Raw genomic sequence first — 17580 nt, forward strand, 5'->3', positions numbered from 1 at the left:
AGGCCTTTCTATTTTGGTTTCTTTTTGGGGCTTTTTGGGGCAGGAGGACCTCGACAGACAGCGAGGACCAGCAGGGTCTTCTCTTGCCTGCCTGCTCAGGATGGTGACGCCAGCCGTGGGAGGTGGTTGAGGCCCCGTCCCTGTAGGTGTTTAAGACCCGGCTGGATGAGGCTCTGGCCAGCCTGATCTAGTGTGAGGTGTCCCTGCCCATGGCAGGGCGTTGGAACTAGAAGATCCTTGTGGTCCCTTCCAACCCTAACTGATTCCATGATTCCATTTTCCACCAGTCCTGGCTCAATGGAGAGGTCTCACCTGACTGAAAACTGGCCAATGTGATGCCCATCCACAAGAAGGGCTGGATGGAGGATCCTGGAAACTCCAGGCCTGTCAGCCTGACCTCAGTGCCAGGGAAAATTATGGAAAAGATCATCTTGGGGGCAATCACTGCACACCTGAAGGATGGCCAAGGGATCAGGCCAACATGGATTTAGGAAGGGAAAGTCCTGCCTCACCAACCTGATCTCCTTCTATGATCAGATGACTGCCTGGGGGATGTGGGAAGGGCTGTGGATGTAGTCTGCCTGGACTTCAGCAAGGCCTTTCTCAGTGTGCCCCACAGCAAACTGCTGACCAAGCTGTCAGCCCCTGGCTTGGACAGCAGCACTCTGCACTGGGTGTGGTGGGTTGGAAGGGTAAGGCCAAGAAGCCTCTTCCCTCCCCCCTGTAAAGTAAGGGGAAAGAAAAATTGAAGGGAAAAGGGAAAAAAAACTCACAAGCTGAATTAGCAAAGCAGTGGAGCTTTATATTTACAAAGCAATGTAGGATATGCAGGGAAATATATACAAATTTACAATATTTACAATATATACAAAGATATACAATAAAGTAACACAGAAATGAGAGTTCCCCCCTCTGCCGAGGGGGTTCCCCACCACCTCTCTCCCCTCTCTCCCCCCTTTCCCCAGAGTGGGATAGAAAGAGAAAGAAAAAGAGAGGAAAAACAAGTTAGAAGCAGTTTGTGTTAATTGGAAAGGAGTTAATACAGGCCTTTATCAGTTCTCAAGGCCGAAGCCTTGGCAGAAAGCCCAGCACAGACAGAGCTGCTGCACTGTAGAGAGGCGGAAGCAAGACTGAAGATAGAGTGCCGGAGTGCCCAGGATAGTCCTCCTGCACTCCCAGTTCAGAAGGTGCTTCCTCCCACTTTTCCAATGAAATTAGTTTAGATTATTCTTTCCGTTTACCAACTTCCATCCACCATATTCCCTTTCTTAAGGGGACAACGTCAGCCAGTGACAGTCCACCCCTTCTAAACAATTTAATTGGCTGTTCATACCGTCCATCCAATCCAAAACAATATTTACAGTTCATGAGTAAAGTTCATAGTCCATTCCGGCTATGCTCAGATGTAGATGATTCAAAAGTCCAAGAAAATCAGAAAATGAGAAAAATGGAAAACAGTTCATTTCTTCGCCGACAAAGCAAAGAAAAGGGAAACAGGGATTCTCAGGGTCTCTTAGTTGACTCAGGGCTCTCAGGGATCTCGGGGTTCGTGCACCATAGATTCCTCGTTGATTCTTCCTCTGGACGTGATGTAGCTGTACAGCAGTTCGAAATTAACCTCTTTCAGCTAAAGTTAAATTTCTCTGTGGAATACACTGAATTTCACCATTCTCTTGCATTACCCAATAAGTGTGACCAGGACCTTCAGCAGAAACCACCCCTCAGACAGGTTTAGCCTCTCCTGAGGGTGAAAATACCCAAACAGTTTTACCTAAGAGATTCTTTTCTCTAACAACAGGAACTCTATCACCTTCTACTTTCCGTAGCAAATCTGAATGTGCAGGTCCAGCTCGGTTCACTGAACCTCTACTATTTACCAGCCAGGTTGCTTGTGCTAAATGTTGTTCCCAGTTTTTCAAAGATCCACCCCCCATGGCTTTGAGAGTGGTCTTCAACAAACCGTTGTAGCGTTCAATCTTCCCTGAAGCTGGTGCATAGTAGGGAATATGGAATATCCACTCAATACCGTGCTCTTTTGCCCAGCTCTTTACAAGGTTGTTCTTGAAATGAGTTCCGTTGTCTGACTCAATCCTCTCTGGAGTTCCATGTCTCCACAGGATCTGTCTCTCCAGACCGAGAATGGTGTTGCATGCAGTTGCATGTGGAACTGGATAAGTTTCCAACCATCCCGTGTTTGCCTCTACCATAGTAAGCATGTATTGCTTACCAGAACGAGAACGTGGTAGAGTGATGTAGTCAATCTGCCAAGCTTCACCATACTTGTACTTGGACCTTCTGTCACCATACCACAAGGGCTTAAGTCGTTTTGCCTGCTTAATAGCAGCACAAATGTCACAGTCATGGATGACTTGTGTGATAGCATCCATGGAAATGTCTATGGATCTGTCACGAGCCCATTGGTATGTTGCATCTCTGCCTTGATGTCCTGACAAATCATGAGCCCACCGAGCGAAGAATATCTCACCTCGGTGTTTCCAGTTGAGATCAAGATTAGAGTCCATGTCTACTTGAGAAACTCTTGCAGCAAGATCTGCCTGATGGTTGTGTTGCTGTTCCTCAGTAGCTTTGCTCTTAGGAATGTGAGCATCGATGTGTCTCACTTTCCCTGGAATTCTCTCGATTTGATCAGCAATGTCCTGCCACAGGTTGGCTACCCAAATGGGTTTTCCTTTCCTCTGCCAACCACTCTTCTTCCAGTTCTTTAGCCAACCCCATAGAGCATTGGCTACCATCCATGAGTTGGTGTAGAGATAAAGCTTTGGCCATCTCTCACGCTCAGCTACGTCAAGAGCTAGCTGGACAGCTTTTACCTCTGCGAACTGACTGGATTCTCCTTCTCCATCTTTCGCCTCTGCAACTCGGCGTGTTGGACTCCACACTGCAGACTTCCACCTTCGCTTGTTTCCAACAAGACGACAGGAACCGTCTGTGAACAAAGCATATTTCTTTTCATCATCAGAAAGGTCATTGTAAGGAGGAGCCTCTTCAGCACGAGTCACTTTCTCCTCTGGAGGTTTAGCACAGTTGATACCTTCAAGCCAACTTGAGATCACCTCCACTAGACCAGGTCTTTCAAGATTTCCCATTCGAGCTCTCTGTGTTATCAGAGCCATCCACTTAGACCACGTTGAGTCTGTGGCATGATGTGGTGTGGAGCCTTTGCCTTTGAACATCCAATTCAAAACTGGTAATCTGGGAGCTAGAAGAAGTTGTGATTCAATTCCAATCACCTCAGAAGATGCTTTTACTCCTTCATAGGCAGCTAAAATTTCTCTCTCTGTTGGAGTATAATTAGCCTCTGAACCTCTGTAACCTCGACTCCAGAAACCAAGAGGTTGTCCACATGTCTCACCTGGAGCTTTTTGCCATAGGCACCAGGTTGGACCATTGTCACTTGCAGCTGTGTACAAAATGTTCTTAATGTCTGGACCATCTCGGACAGGTCCCAGACCCATTGCTTGAATCACCTCTTGCTTTATCTGGTCAAAGGCTGCTTGTTGTTCAGGTCCCCAGTGGAAACTGTTTTTCTTTTGAGTCACATCAGACAGAGGTTTCACAATCTGACTGTATCCAGGAATGTGCAGTCTCCAAAATCCCACTATCCCCAAGAAATGTAGGGACTCTATTTACCACATCCACTGGAATGTGTCGGCGTCCATCCTGCCACCGCACTCCCAGAAACTGAATCTCTGTGGTAGGTCCTTTCACCTTGTCTCGCTTGATGGCAAAACCTGCATTCAGAAGAATGTCAACGATTTTGTTACCTTTCTCGAAGACTTCCTCAGCAGTTTTACCCCAGACGATGATATCATCGATGAACTGGATGTGTTCTGGAGCACCGCCTTTCTCCAGAGCATCGTGGATCACCGCATGACAGATGCTTGAGCTGTGGATCCAGCCCATTGGCAATCTGTTGAAAGTGTACTGGATTCCTCTCCAGGTGAAAGCAAACTGAGGCCTGCATTCCTCTGCTATGGGAATAGAGAAACATGCATTAGCAATGTCTATGGTAGCATACCATTTGGCCTCTTTTGATTCCAGCTCATACTGTAGCTCCATCATGTCTGGTACTGCTGCACTCATAGGTGGAGTTACTTCATTCAGGGCTCGGTAGTCGACTGTCAGACACCAGTCTCCATTCTGCTTTCGCACAGGCCACACTGGACTGTTGAAAGGTGAATGAGTTTTGCTGACGATCTTCTCACTCTCCAACTGACGAATCAGATTCTGAATGGGCAAAAAAGAGTCACGGTTGGTTCTGTATTGTCTGTGATGCACAGTCTGAGAAGCAACCGGCAATTTAATGTCCTGTATCTCGTGTTGTCCCACAACTGCAGATTCATCAGAAAGTTCAGGCCTAACAGACAGCTTCAATTTTTGTCCATCAATTTCTACAGAAGCTAGTCCAAAAGCCCATTTGTAACCGCTAGGGTCTTTGAAACGCCCTTCTCTCAGAAAATCAATTCCCAAAATACAAGGTGCATCAGGTCCGGTCACAACTGCATGCTTTCTCCATTGTTTACCAGTTAAACTTATATTAACCTCTACCTTACTTAACTCTTCAGATCCACCAGTGACTCCCAAAATAGTTATAGACTCTTATCCCTGATAATTTGATGGCATTATGGTGCACTGAGCTCCTGTGTCAACCAAGGCCCTGTACTTCCGAAATTGTGAAGTGCCAGGCCATTCGATGTACATATCCCAACAGATTCTGTTATCTCTGTTATCCCTCTCCTCCCCCTGGCGGGAGGCAGGGCACCCCTAGTTATGGGGAACATGCCCACATGTGCATTGAGCACAGTGTGCAGTGTTATAACTGGAGCCACCGCTGGAGCTACTAGAGTTGTTCTGGGGAACTGTGGAAGTAACAGCTACCCTTCTGGTGTTGCTACCTCGGGTTCTGCCACTTTGCAATTCCCTCAGTCTCCTGAAAAGACTAGAAGTTGGTTGGCCATCCCAGCGGTTCATGTTCTCACCAAACTGATCACGCAGAGTTATCCGAATAATCCTACGTGACTGCCTTGGTGGTCTGTTTTGGTTTGATCTGTTTTGGAATGACCTCCTTGGAGGACGTCTATTCCTCACAGATGAAACTTGTATCCACCTGGAGGAAGAATTGGAATTATCCTTTTGTGCCAATTAGGATATGGAATCTTTCAGGTCTTTCATGCAATTCTCAATTTTTCCAGACAGAGTTTCAATGGCTGAAACCAAGGAAACACGTGTCATGCTATCCTCCAATTGTCTCATTTGATCAGTGAATTGGCCAACCGTAGGAGGAGCTCCACCATAATTTCTTGACACAATTCTGCTTGCCAGAATGTTTGCATAATTAGAAGGAGCAAGTTTGATGAGCTTTTTAGCAAGACCAGTTCCTACAGGAATGTCATCAGGATTCAGAGTTTCATGTTCACCATAGAGTAGCTCTCTAACAGCAAATTCTCTCAGGCACTTAATTCCCTCATCTATGGTAGTCCAGGGTTTAGGATTCCATGGAAGATCATCTCGGGAAGGGTATCTCAGGGCAACTGCAAATAAAAGGTGTACCCACAGATTAACCTTACCGAGAGTCTTGGCTAGATGTCTATCTATTCCATTATCCCTTGAGAGAGTTCCTAACTGAGCTGCTGACTTGTCTCCAACCATTAGAGCTGGAGCACCTGTATCATAACATCTACTAAACCAAGCTAGAACTGGCTCCTTATCTGCTCTGGTGTAATCTTTACGGACATTTCTCAATTCTTCACAGGGTGAAGAACATCCAGAAAGGTCATCTTCTTCTCCATCTATCACATCTTCCTGAACATGTCCCCATAATCCTGCTGTCACTCTCTTAAGAATCTCTCTAAGCTGAGAAGCACCATGAGCTGCTGTCCTAGCTGCATCTCTATCTGGTGTTGATCTCAATAATTCAGCTAGATCTTTAAAACAGACCTTCTCTTCCTCCTCAGCAGGATCTTTTCTAGTAGAAGGTCCCTCACCAGGATCAGTCTCCTGCTCTTCTCCTTCATTAGCTCCTGGATCAGCTTTGGCCTTTCCACTTCTAGTCTTTAAAACTGCCACTTGCTTAATTTGAGCTGTGTTTGAATTTACAGTCACCTTGACAGAAGCTGACAGGTTTTGAGACAGATCAGCTGCTGTGGAGGGGGCTTCCAGTCCTGCCGAGAAGGTGGGCGGAAATGACTTTGCCCCGTTAATGGCTGCCGCTGCCGAAACCAGGGGAGCCGCCATGTTGGGAGCTGCTGCTGCCCCTGGCAGCTTGCCAGAATCAGCAACAGAACCATTCAAAGCAGCCTTTCTAATAGACTTTTTAGCTTTATCTTTAACTGACACAGATTCTCCATTCTCCTCATCACTGGACGTCTCTGGGGCTGACCCAGAGGTACGCCTCCTCCTCTTTGATCTATGCTTAATAATGAAGCATGCTCTAGACACCTTTTTCTCCCGACGCAAGGAAAATAACAAATATGCAATCACTATGATTAGCAGCAGGATTACATACATCAAATAAATCACCTTTGGATCCCAGCCATCACTTAAAACTACTCTTTCACCAACTGGAATCTAAAACTGCCTCATCTCAATCAACAGAGTGCTAGAGGTCACATTCCTGTATCTGGTAAGCCAAAAGAATCCCAGACAGCGATCATATAGAAGCCAGATTTTGTACATAAACCACAAATAAATTTTCTGCATTAAATATTTACCTAGGTAATCCAGAATCAAACCCAAACAGTATCTGTGGATCAAAACCCCAAAAATTGAGAAGAACAGATGCTCCAAAATCCAAAACACCTTCATGTTTGCTTCTCTGAGTCAAGCAAGCAATAAATCAAGCTAATTATCTGCCCCACATTGGGTGCCAAAAAGAAATGTGGTGGGTTAGAGAAAAGGGCCTAGCCTTCTCTCCCCCATAAAGAGGAAGAAAAACCACAGCTAGCCAGTCGGAGAAGCAAAGGAAAAAATGCTATATTTTACAAGCAATTTTGGAAAATGCAGGATATGTACACAATTTACAGTATTTACAATATATACACAGAAATATACAGCAAAGTAAAAAAAAACCAATAATACGGGAATGAAATTCCCTCCTCTGGAGGAGGGTTCCCCCCCGTACCCCCTTTCTCTCCCCTTTTTCCTCAAAGAGGGTTAGAAAGAGATAAAAAGAGCAGTTATTAATTAAAACAGAGTGTTAGTAGGCCACATGCTTATCTGTCCAAGGTCACTCTGGCAGGGAGCCCAGGAGCAGACGAGCTGGAAAGGGAGAAGGAAAGGAGCGAACTGAGGAAAGTTCCAACTGCACCTAAACTTAAAACTGCATTCTACCAATCCACCAATGAAATTAGTTTAGAATATCTGATTGTTTTCATTAATATTCCAAAACATTCAGCCGTAGTGTCCCAGCACTGTCTCTTTCTTAAAGGCACAGCCTCAAACCGTCACAGGTTCCACCTCAACATAAGGAGGAACTTCTAAACTGTGAGGATCATGGAGCACTGGAGCAGGCTGCCCAGAGAGGTTGTGGAGTCTCCTTCTCAGGAGAATTTCCACCCCTGTCTGGATGTGTTCCTGTGTGACCTGTGCTAGAGTCCATGGCTCTGGCAGAGGGGGGTTGAGGAATAAAGTTATTAATTTATGAATTATCAAAAGATGAAATACAACTAATATTAATAACCATTTATCAATCTTTATATGCAGACCCTAGTGCATGGTCATGAAATATATATATATAAAGTGGTATAGTGTAACAATTTTGAACCCAATTAGAAAATTACACAATAGTTATTCAATTAAGAACCAAGAGTGCAATTCCACCACTTGTCCACCAGACACTTGTGGCTGCATTGCCGGGAAGGCTGCTTATAAACCATAAGTTACAATACCAGGTGGGAATTTAAACAGAACCATATCTGGTGTTAAACCCAGGAACACTGAAAAGATACAGTTTCACTTGCTAAGCTGGTTTCTAAAGTACTGCTACACTAGCTGGCTGCCAAAGCTGGCTCCAGGAACCCAGCAGAGGCTGGGCTACTGTGGCTGGCACCCAGGCTGGCAGGGACCCGACGCTGGCTCCTGGGAGTGGTCTCCTTTGAATGTGTGGAGGCAGCTTTCTCTCATTACTACAGGTGGAGACAAAGGAACAGGTTGCCCAGGAAGGCTGTGGCTGCCCCCTCCCTGGAGGTGTTCCAGGCCAGGTTGGATGATGCCTTGATCACCCTGGGCTAGTGGGAGGTGACTCTGCCCACCATAGGAGTGTAGGAATTGAAGATCTTGAAGATCCCCTCCAAGCCAAACCATTCTATGATTCTGTAATCCCCCTTGCATGGCAATGAAGAGTGGCACAAGAGGCTGTGCAGTCCCTGTTGCATTTGTGTGGGTTTCCCTGTTGCATTTGTGTGGGTTTCACTCTTGCTCTCCTGTTCTCAGAAGTTCCATTCCCGGAAGCCAGTACTGAGTGACCTCCAACTCTACTGCAGCCAAGCAGCTGATGGCCAACCTGCACCACCCATGGGGGAACTTGAGACCATTTCATCTCAGTTTATCACTTGTTAGTAGGGAGAGGAGATCAAACGCCAGCTTATTCCAACCTCCTTTTATGGAGCTCCAGAGGGCCAAAAGTCTCTGCTCAGCCTCCTGTTCTCCTGACAAAGGCTACTCCAGGTGGTCTCCCTCTGCACCTAAAAATCCCTGAAAGGAAGTTGGAAACTCATGGAATTGGTCCAACCTCCCTAGTAAGAAGTGATGGGAAAAGAGGAGATGGCCTCAAGCTGCATCAAGGGAGGTTTAGGTTAGTCCCAACTGCACAAAGGGTGGCACCTTGGAGGTGCCCGTTTACCAGGAGGGTCTAGAGAACTGCTGAGGAGCAGAGCTTCTGGCATTCTAAAATGCCCTGAAAAGAGCTTGGAGCCCAGTTGGGTTTGGTCTCTTCACCACAAGCAGACAGACAGAGAGGAAATGACTTGAGCTTGCAGCAGGAAAGTTTTAGGTTGGACATTAGAAGAAACTTCTTCACTGAAAGTGGTGTCTGAATCCCTATCCCTGCAGGGCTTTCCAAGAGGCAGAGAGGTGGTGCTGAGAACAAAGGTTTACCACTAGCCCTGGTGGAGTTAGGTAATGGTTGGACTCCATGATCTCCAAGGTCTTTCCCAACTAAAGCAATTCTACGAGTCTGTGATCCTGGCTGCAAGCCAAGCCCAGCCCCAGCATCAGGTTTCTGGGGGTGGTGCAGGAGTCCTTGCTGCAGGAGACCTCTGAGGAGCCTTTTGATGGCTCTGAGGAGCCTTTTGATGGCTCTGAGGAGCAGGATGCCAAGATGCCCAAGGCAGAGGTGTCCTGACTGGCCAAGCACAAGGCCTACATCCTGGATCCTGCTCACCTCCTGCTCCTGCACAACACCAAAGCCCTGCAGCAGAGCCACAAGGCCACAGGGAGCTCCTGCCCCAGGCCTGTCCAAGCCCCAGGGACAGCATTGGTGTCCAGCAGCCTGGCCTGGTGCTGTCCTTCTCTTCAGCCACGAGCCTTTGGTCAGAGCTGTCTGCCCCTGTGCAGCTGAGGAGGGCAGGGATGGGGCAGCTGGGTGGGCTCCTGGCAGCAGCCCAAGGTCAGCCCAGCACAGCTGCATGGGGACACGTTGTCTGCTCTAGGACATCCAGGCAGTACCTTCTGCATTGTCTTGTGCTCTCTGCTTTATTGTCATTGTAGATGTTGGGGGAGGGAAATGGGGACATTGAATGGAGGCAGCAGTACTGAAGCCCCTAAGGAATGCATGGCAAGGAAGCTGCAGCAAGCAGAAGGGAAGAGCTTCTGCTCAGCAAACGTGCTTCCCTGGGCTGAGGTGTTGGGGTGCGTGGGGCAATGCTGAGGCTGCTCTGTGGTTCAGGGCTGGTCATCCTCCGGCTGATATGGCTGCTGCCAGTCTCTCACATCACAGCATACGAACTCCTGCAAAGTCAGGGTGTGCGGGTGAGCAGGCTGTAGTCTGGCCCAAAAAGGATGGATTGTCCCCACATCCCCTGCCCTGCCCTTCCCATCCCATGCTGCTGTGTCTCCCACTAACATTGGCAGCTGGAGCCCAGCACTCTGGGAGAACCCAAAGTCCTCCTGGGGACTCCATACCTGTTTGGGTACTTCATTCCTCTCAGACACCCCATCTGTTCTGAGACACCAGCAGCCCCTCCTGGGAACCGCACAGCCTTGCTGGGGACTCCTTCTTCCCAGGGACACCACTGCCTTGCCCATGACCCTCCAGAGGAATACATCTTTCTTTGGTGACCCCATCCCTGCTGGTGACTCAGCCTTCCCTTGGCCCTCACACTCCTGATGGGGACCCAGCCACACCATGGACCTCAGCCCACTTGGAGAAGTCACAGTCCTCTTGGGGACCTCAGTGTTCTTGGGAACGTCAGTCCTCTTGGGGTCCTTGCATCCTTCCCAGGCACTCCAGCCCCCTTTGATATATTCAGGTCTTCCCATCATCCCAGAGACCTGACAAGAAGGGCTGACTGTGGGGATACTCACAGCTATTCCTTGCCATCATTGAGATTTCCACCTGCAAGAGAAATGTGTCCATTTACAGAGGACCTGACTGTGTTCACCACTGTCCCAAGCACTGTTCCCATCATCTGTGGGCCAGCCCTTGGGGGTATGGTGCAGGTTGCAGAGGCAGGGCTGGCTGTGGGTGCAGGAGCCATTTCTCCATGGCCAAGATGCCCAGCTCTGTGCTCACCATTTGGCAGTAGAAGTCTGCCAAGCCCAGAAGCCAGAGGGCAAAGTGGATGCAGTTGTTGGTTGTTAGGCTATAATCAGCTTTGCTGTTCATTGCCTCCTTGACTTTTCTATGGAATTCCTTGAGGTTGATCCCTCCTCTCTTTCGCCAAATCTCGCATTTCCCCCTTTCGTCCTTCATGCCATGGAAGCCTTCCTTGCTGATCCGACCACTGTTACCCTCACCAACCAGTCCTGGAAAACCAAGAGCCACCATTGCCTGGCCCAGGCTCTGCCATGTCACAGACACAAGCTGGGGCTCAGGCACTTACCCTGGAAGTGTATGACCTCTCCATCCCCAAGGTAGACAGCTGCGTGTCCGAAGAATAAGGAAGAGGATCCAGAGCTCTGTATGGGGACAAGCACAATGTCCCCAGGCTGCATTTCTCTCTCTTGCACTTCATAGAAGATCTGTCCGTGCCCAGGGACGCTCTTCTGCAGCAGGAACTCAATTGCCTGTCTTGGCCTTGCCTAATGGCATCACGGAGAGAAGGTGAGGAGGGGGCAGAACAGGTTCCACCACCCCCTGACTCCCCCATGCTGCCAGACAAGGTCTCCCCAGGCTCCTACTTACAGGACTGCTCGACATCTGCAAGGAGAGAGGAAGAGAAATGGGGTCAGCAGCTGTGCCTGGAGAGCAGAGTCCCACCTGCCACTACACCCTGCCCGTGATGGCTGCTGCCGGGACAAGGGTTTGGCTCAGGCAAAAGTCAGCCTGTGCCTTCGTGCTGCTTAATGGTGAAGACATCCCGGGAACAAGCCCTGTGCCTCCCCTCCCCTCTGTCCCAGTGGGAGAGTGATACAGGCAGCTGCCTGTAGAGGGCTGTGGAGATGGCAGCGTCCTTAAAGAGGAACCCATAGATGAAGTCCATTGGAAGGAGCCAATGGTGCAGCTGGGCTGCTGGCACCTCGAAGAAGAGCTCTGGGAAATGCATCAGGGATGAGTTAGGTCTGTAGGTGTTGGGTACAAGCTGACCTTTCTTATTTCCTATGACCATTAGAGGTGTAGAAAGACTGTAAACAAAAATTGAGCACAGCACAAACTCTGTGAACCTCTGCCTGGGACCTTCTGCTTCTTCAGGGTGAGGCTGATCTGCTAATTGCAACTGAATGTTAAGTTTGGGAACAGAGGGAGATGACCTGGGATAGCCTGGAAATACTCCTGACTGTCAGACCTCTGCTGTGGCATCCAGCATCCACATTCCCCGACACTAGAAACTGCATGGTGTTGAATGTTGGGGTTCAGGGGAGGCAGGAGGTGCTGTGAGGCTGCTGTGGCAAGAGTGGTGCTAGCATGGGTGGCAATAGGAGGGATAGGTAGCAGCAGGGGTAGGACCCCAAACAGGTTGGAGCTAGCAGAGGGGTGTCATCAGGAGATTGTTTCAGCAGCAACTGATCCTACCAGGGACAGTGCCAGCAGGGATGGGTCCCAGCAGCAGCTGAATGCCAGAAGATGCTGGGTGCCAGGCTCACTCTGCCCCTCTCCCCACAGCTGAGCACCCTGGGGCAGACCCTGTGAGCTCTGGCCAGGCTGTTCCTCCAGACCCAGTGCTGGGTGCCACAGGTGTGTGCGTGCTAGCAGAGGGTCCCTGCTTAGGGGCTGGAGCAGAGTGCTGGCAGCTTTGGCATCCCCCTTGCATGGCAATGAAGTGTGGCACAAGAGGCTGTGCAGTCCCTGATGCATTTGTGTTGCTCTCACTCTTGCTCTCCTTTTCCCACAACTTCCTTTCCCCGAAGCCAGTGCTGAGTGACCTCCAACTCTGCTGCAGCCAACAGCTCCTGGCCAACCTGCACCGCCCCTAGAGGAACTTGAGACCATTTCCTCTCATCCTGTTGCTTGTTAGGAGGGAGAGGAGACCAAGCCCCAGCTCATTCCAAGCTCCTTTCAGGGAGCCCTAGAGAGCCAGGAGGTCTCTGCTCAGCCTCCTGTTCTCCTGACAAAGCCTCCCCCAGGTGGTCTCCCTCTGTGCCCAAAGTTACCATTCAGTGTGAATCGCCAAGCAGCCCCAGCTTGAAGAAGCACAAAGCCCCAGGCAGGTTTCACAGTTTGCACCGTGTCCCGGTTTCCCTTTCAGCCTTTCTCCACCTCTCGCAAAGACAAAGAGCAAGAGAGGTCATCTGCCAGCCCGCAAAGTCAGCCTGTGCTTCCCAGCCGCTAAAGGTGGAGACGTCCCGGGATGAGCTCTGTTCCTCCCCTCCCCCTGTCCCAGCGACACAGCGTCGCGGGCAGCTGCAGGCAGAGGGCTGCCGAGATGGCAGAGTCCTTACCAGAATTGCCATCGGCGATGTCACTAGGAACGAGCCGGTAACGGAGCTGGGCTGCTGGCACCTCCAAGAAGGGCTTTGGGCAATGAAGGAGGGCTGGGCTGCACTGGGAGGTGCTGGATCCAAGCCGACCTCTCCTTCTTCCTGTGACTATAAGAGTCACATAAAGACTGAAAGCGAAACCTGGGCAAATACGAACTCTGTGAAAACCTTCCTGGGGCTTTCTGCTTCTTCAAGCTGGAGCTGATCTGCTAACTGCTACTGAATGTTAACTTTGGGAACAGTTTCCCCCCACTGCTGTAGCACCCAACATCCACATTTCCCACCTCTGGAATCTGCACAGTGCTGAGTGCTGGGGTGCAGGGCAGGCAGGAGGTGCTGTGAGGCTGCTGTGGCAAGAGTGGTGCTAGCATGGGTGGCAGTAGCAGGGATAGGCAGCAGCAATGGAAGGGCCTTGCACAGGTGGGTGCTGGCAGGGGGGGTGTCAGCAGAAGGTGAGTGCTAGCAGGGATGCCTTGTAGCAGGGATTGGTCCTAGCAACAGCTGAGTGCCAGCAGAGGCTGGGTGCCAGGCTCACTGCTTCTCTCCCCACAGCTGGGCACCCTGGGGCAGACCCTTTGAGCCTCAGTGCTGGGTGCCACAGGTCTCTTGGTACTGGCACACTGACCATGGCCAGGGGCTGGAGCAGGAGGGTGGCAGCTTTGGCATCCTGTCACTGTCATCACTCTAAAGATCATGGAGCAGATCCTCCTGAAGGCCTTGCTAAGGCTTACGGGAAATGAGGAAGAGGTGGTTGGTGTTAAGCCGCATGGCTTCAGCAAGGGCAAGTGATGCCTGAGGGACATGGTGGCTTTCTCCTGTGGAGTGACAGCAGCAGTGGAGAAGGGAAGAGCTCCTGATAACATCCTCCTGGCCTTGTGTAAAGTGTTCGATCCTTTCCAAGCCAACCCATTCTATGATACTCTTGCATGGCAATGAAGTGTGGCACAAGAGGCTGTGCAGTCCCTGTTGCATTTGTGTTGCTTTCACTCTTGCTCTCCTTTTCCCACAACTTCCTTTCCCCGAAGCCAGTGCTGAGAGACCTCCAACTCTGCTGCAGCCAAGCAGCTGATGGCCAACCTACAGCACCCATGGGGGAACTTGAGACAATTTCCTCTTATTCTGTTGCTTGTTAGGTGGCAGAGGAGGCCAAGCCCCAGCTCATTCCAACCTCCTTTTATGGAGCTCCAGAGGGGGCAAAAGGTCTCTGCTCAGCCTCCTGTTCTCCTGACAAAGGCTACTCCAGGTGGTCTCCCCCTGCACCTAAAAATCCCTGAAAGGAAGTTGGAAACTCATGGAATTAGTCCAACCTCCCTAGTAAGAAGTGATGGGAAAAGAGGAGATGGTCTCAAGCTTCACCAAGGGAGGGTTAGGTTAGCCCCAACTGCACAAAGGGTGGCACCTTGGAGGTGCCCGTTTACCAGGAGGGTCTAGAGAACTACTGAGGAGCAGAGCTTCTGGCTCTCTAAAACACCCTGAAAAGAGCTTGGAGCCCAGTTGGGTTTGGTCTCTTCACCACAAGTAGATAGGCAGAGAGGAAATGACTTGAGCTTGCAGCAGGAAAGTTTTAGGTTGGACATTAGAAGAAACTTTTTCACTGAAAGTGTTCCAAGAGACTGGCAGAGCCTGCCCGGGAAGGTGTCTGAATCCCCATCCTTGCAGGGCTTTCCAAGAGGCAGAGAGGTGGTGCTGAGGGCAAAGGTTTAGCTCCAGTCCTGGTAGAGTTAGGTAATGGTTGGACTCCATGGTCTCAAAGGTCTTTCCCTACTAAAGCAATTCTGAGAGTCTGTGATCCTGGCTGCAAGCCAAGCCCAGCCCCAGCATCAGGTTTCTGGGGGTGGTGCAGGAGTCCTTGCTGCAGGAGACCTCTGAGGAGCCTTTAGATGGCTCTGAGGAGCAGCATGCCAAGATCCCCAAGGCAGAGGTGTCCTGGCTGGCCAAGCACATCCTGGACCTTGCTCACCTCCTGCTCCTGCACAACACCAAAGCCCTGCTGCAGAGCCACAAGGCTGCAGGGAGCCCCTGCCCCAGGCCTGTCCAAGCCACAGGACCAGCAGTGGTGTCCAGCAGCCTGGGCTGGTGATGTCCTTCTCTCCAGCCATGAGGGTCAGAGCTGTCTGCCCCTGTGCAGCTGAGGAGGGCAGGGATGGGGCAGCTGGGTGGGCTCCTGGCAGCAGCCCAAGGTCAGCCCAGCACAGCTGCATGGGGACACATTGTCTACTCTAGGACATCCAGGCAGTACCTTCTGCATTGTCTTGTGCTCTCTGCTTTATTGTCATTGTAGATGTTGGGGGAGGGAAATGGGGACACTGAATGGAGGCAGCAGTACTGAAGCCCCTAAGGAATGCATGGCAAGGAAGCTGCAGCAAGCAGAAGGGAAGAGCTCCTGCTCAGCAAAGGTCCTTCCTGGGGCTGAGGCATTTGGGTTTGTGAGGATTTAGTGCTTGTGGGTAAGAATTAGAGGGAAGACTGGCAGGGCAGACATCCTGGTAGGAGTCTCTATAGACCACCTAACCAGGAGGAAGATGTTGATGAAGCATTCTATAGGCAGCTTAACGCTGTCTCAAGATCGCCTGACCTTGTTCTCATGGGCGACTTCAACCTGCCTGATATCTGCTGGGATCACAGTATCACAGTATCACAGTATGACTTAGGTTGGAAAGGACCTCGAGGATCATCGAGTCCAACCTATCAACACAGACCCCATGACTAGACCATGGCACCAAGTGCCACGTCCAATCTCCTCTTGAATGCCTCCAGGGACGATGACTCAACCACCTGCCCAGGCAACCCGTTCCAATGACGAATGACTCGCTCAGTGAAGAATTTCCTCCTCACCTTGAGTCTAAACCTCCCCTGGCGCAGCTTAAGACTGTGTCCTGGTTGCCTGGGAGAAGAGGCCAACCCCTTCCTGGCTACAACCACCCTTCAGGTAGTTGTAGAGGGCAATGAGGTCACCCCTGAGCCTCCTCTTCTCCAGGCTAAACAATCCCAGCTCCCTCGGCCTCTCCTCATAGGGCTTGTGTTCAAGGTCTCTCACCAGCCTTGTTGCCCTTCTCTGGACATGTTCAAGGGTTTTGATGTCCTTCTTAAACTGAGGGGCCCAGAACTGGACACAGTACTCACGGCCTAACCAAAGCAGAGTACAGGGGCAGAATGACCTCCTGCTCCTGCTGGCCACACTATTCCTAATGAAGGCCAGGATGCCATTGGCACAGCAGAGAACAGACAGTCTAGGAGGTTCTTAGTGTGCATGGAGGACAGCTTCTTATCCCAGGTGCTGCGAGAGCCTACCAGGGGCAAGGCTATCCTTGACCTCCTCTTCACCAATAGGGAAGGGCTGGTGGGTGATGTGGTGGTCAGAGGGTGTTTAGGGGCCAGTGACCACAAGATAATTGAATTTTCAGTATTCAGTCAAGCTAAGAGGGGCAGCAAGAAGACCTCCACTCTGGACTTCCAGAGGGCAGACTTCAGGTTACTCAAGGAACTAACTCAGAAGGTTCCTTGGGATAAAGCCCTTAGTAATAAAGGGGTCCAGGAAGGCTGGACCTGCTTCAAGGAAGAACTCTTGAAGGCGCAGGGACAGGCTGTGCCAATGTGCCAGAAGATGAGCCGCTGGGGCAGATGGCCAGCCTGGATGGGTAATGAACTTCTAATAGAACTAAGGGAAAGAAAGAGAGTGTATCATCTTTGGAAGAAAGGTGAGGCAACCCATGGAGTGTTTAAGGATGTTGCTAGATCATGTAGGAAGAAAATTAGGGAGGCAAAAGCACATTTGGAACTTAAACTGGCCTCTACCATGAAGGACAACAAAAAGTCCTTCTATAAATACATTAATAGAAAGAGGAAGGGCAAGGACAACCTCCACTCCTTGGTTGACATGGAGGGAAACGTTGTATCAAAGGATGAGGAAAAGGCAGAGATACTTAACACTTTCTTTGCCACAATTTTTATTAGAAGGACAGAACATCTTCCTGACAGCTGGCCTGCAGAGCTGGCAGAAGAAGCCAGGGAGCAGCATAGTTTCCCTATGTTCCATGAGCAGGTGGTTGGAGCTCTCCTCAGCAGCTTGGATCCCCACAAGTCCATGGGACCAGAAGGGATCCATCCTAGTGTGCTGAGAGAGCTGGCAGATGACCTGGCCAAGACACTGTCTTGGCTCACTGGAGAGGTCCCAGAAGACTGGAAACTGACCAACGTTGTGCCCATCCACAAGAAGAGCCGGTTGGATGAGCCAGGGAATTATAGGACTGTCAGCCTGACTTCAGTGCCAGGCAAGATCATGGAACAGGTCATCTTGAGTGCAATCACACAGCACTTACAGGATGGCCAAGGGATCAGGCCTAGCCAGCATGGATTTAGGAAGGGCAGGTCCTGCCTGACCAACCTGATCTCCTTCTATGATCAGGTGACCCGCCTGGTGGATGTGGGGAGGCCTGTGGATGTAGTCTACCTGGACCTCAGCAAGGCCTTTGACACCATCCCCCA

The sequence above is a fragment of the Melanerpes formicivorus genome, unplaced genomic scaffold, assembly GCF_026170545.1.
Source record: "Melanerpes formicivorus ecotype bairdi unplaced genomic scaffold, bMelFor1.0.p_v2 SCAF_10, whole genome shotgun sequence".
Lineage (NCBI taxonomy): Eukaryota > Metazoa > Chordata > Aves > Piciformes > Picidae > Melanerpes > Melanerpes formicivorus.